General features: G+C 44.4%; 1 long non-coding RNA gene across 2 annotated transcripts; it reads right to left on the bottom strand.

Moving 5' to 3' along the window:
* Positions 1-303: 303 nt before the first annotated feature.
* On the bottom strand, positions 304-1,387 carry LOC127149461 (uncharacterized). Of its 2 annotated transcripts, XR_007821078.1 has the most exons (4): positions 1,206-1,387; positions 1,028-1,100; positions 895-944; positions 304-730 (listed from the first exon to the last, which is right to left on the bottom strand). It is a non-coding gene; the product is annotated as an uncharacterized LOC127149461 (long non-coding RNA). The 2 variants fall into 2 exon arrangements; XR_007821077.1 differs by having other exon boundaries at positions 1,028-1,387.
* Between the last annotated feature and the right edge of the window lie 1,222 nt (positions 1,388-2,609).

The raw sequence follows: 2,609 nt of genomic DNA on the forward strand, positions 1-2,609 counted from the left end.
CAGTAAGGGACCCACTACTGGGCCCGTTAGGGGACAACAGTTAACTTCCTATTCGGGGGTACCCTACATAACAGTCTAGTGGTTCCGTAGAACGCACATATCAGTCTAGTGCTCCCGAAGGATGCACATATCAGTCTAGTGCTCCCGAAGGATGCACACATCAGTCTAGTGCTCCCGAAGGATGCACACATCAGTCTAGTGCTCCCGAAGGATGCACACATCAGTCTAGTGCTCCCGAAGGATGCACACATCAGTCTAGTGCTCCCGAAGGATGCACACATCAGTCTAGTGCTCCCGAAGGATGCACACATCAGTCTAGTGCTCCCGAAGGATGCACATATCAGTCTAGTGCTCCCGAAGGATGCACACATCAGTCTAGTGCTCCCGAAGGATGCACATTTCAGTAAGGCATACTACCCCATAGATGAAGCTAACCGTTACCCCTTAGTCCACACTAACCGTCTACAACAGTCACACCCCAACGGCATTCATATTACAATTCCGCCATAGGCTTGTCAGTCAGATAGTAAAGGTTTAAATAATTACACCCTCAGTTGCTATACGCATCACCAGTTCGCACACCATTAGGGAAAACCCTAGACCCAATCAACTAACTAACCAAAACCGGACTCACTGTCCTTCCCCGTCCAAACTCCATGATCAACATCCAGACCAATGATTACTACATACTGAACCGTAACTTCAAGGTCCATCAACATAAAATCCCAATCTACAATTAGCAGTCACTGTACCTTTACATCAGACAAAATATAATAACAGTGCTTAGCAGTCAACACACATACAGTTATTCAGTACAGTCACTAACGTGTAATCCCCTGTGGATTACTACGTTTTCAGCCTCGATCCGAGGTCCAGTAGTAGGAAAACCCTTACTTGAATACTCGGTTATGCCCCTCGATCGAATCCACGCTCAACGGATCAACCTAAACGAAAACACAAAGGTTTTAGTTGATGACTCTAGTAGAAGTCGTTTTTAAAAGGTCCGAAACGACACCCGTTGACTTACCCAAGGAAAGGAAAGCTATCTCCAAACAAGCCTGCCGCGAGATCCGAGAACTTAAGCGTCAACTCCTTACTACCTTCAAGGGAGAAAAGTAGGGCCATATCTTATTCCAACATTCAAACTCGAATCGGATGTGGTAACATTAGGGAATTCATCAAAACAATCCTTACCGAAGACTCACCGTGACCCGAAGTGGAGGGAGGAAGGCTTAGGTGGCTCGGCTCGGCTCGGCTCACTCTCGGCTCGGCTCGGCTTGGCCTCGGCTCACAACTCGGCTCAACTCGGCTCGGCTCGGCTTGGCCTCGGCTCGGCTCGGCTCAACTCGGCTCGGCTCGGTCTTCGGCTTGTCTCGGCTCGCGGCTCGGCTCGTGGCTTGACTCGGCTTGGTCTTCGGCTTGCCTCGGCTCGCGGCTCGACTCGCGGCTCGCGGCTTGGCTCGGATCGCTACTTGGCTCGGCTGGATTTGCTTGCGGCTCGCGGCTCGGCTGGAAATGGTCTCGGGTCAGGTCAGCTTGGAAATGGGTTCTCGGGTCGGCTTCACTTCACGGCTCGTGTATTCCTTCCCCCTTCCGGCGACGACGGCGCTCCCCTCTGTGTTCTGTCGGCGTCGGAAACACGAGATGAGAACGGAGAGGATGCCGGCGGTGGCAGAAACGAAGAGAGAGAGAGAGAAACGTCGGCTGTAGGTGGACGGCAGGCGGCGCGACTTGCGGATGGTGGCTGCAGCGAACGTCCGGCGAAGCTAAGAACGCCGACGGAGATGGAGATAGGGACAGAGGACGGAGACGGAGAGGATGGAAGAGAGGTGGTGGCGGACACGGTCGGAAGGAGAAGAGAATGAAGAGGAAGAGACAAGGCGGCGCGCGGGGAATTAAAAAACGAAGGAAAAAAATGGATGGGGGGGTCTGTGTCACGCGGTTTAGGGTTAGGTTTAAAAATAATTTTTTATATATATATATAACTCTTAATACTTATATAATATTAATAATAATAATATAAAGTAAAATAATAATATATAATAATATTAATATTAAATAAAAATAAATTAATATTATGTAATAATAATGTTATTGTTTTAAAATAATAATATTACTATAATATTAAATAATAATAATTATTATAATATTAATATTATAATAAATAAAATAAATATTAATAATAATAATATAATTAATATTATATTATTATTATATCAACTTACACCAACATTTTAGATTTCCGAATAATTTACATAAAACGAGAAAATTTTTACCTCGAATTTTTGGGGCGTTACAGGGTCGCTTTTAATGAATAATTTGAACGAACTGGGGCTGGAAAATCCAAGCATAATTAATACTTTATTTCATATTGTTGAACTAGCTATAGAAACAGGATAATATTCCATTGATGGTTTGGATACAGTAAATTTTGGATTGTGGGATTTGAGAGAAGTTGGGATTAAACCACAATCACTTGTTCTTTTTTCAGGTAAAGGATGTGATCATATTTAATCATCTAGCTTTCCTTAGTGTTTGGTTTTTGAAAATTAAGTCTCTTTCCTCTTCATTTCTTACCATGAATTTTATCCAAGAATTGAATTCTTAGC

This window comes from Cucumis melo, chromosome 5, assembly GCF_025177605.1.
Source record: "Cucumis melo cultivar AY chromosome 5, USDA_Cmelo_AY_1.0, whole genome shotgun sequence".
In the NCBI taxonomy this organism is placed as follows: domain Eukaryota; kingdom Viridiplantae; phylum Streptophyta; class Magnoliopsida; order Cucurbitales; family Cucurbitaceae; genus Cucumis; species Cucumis melo.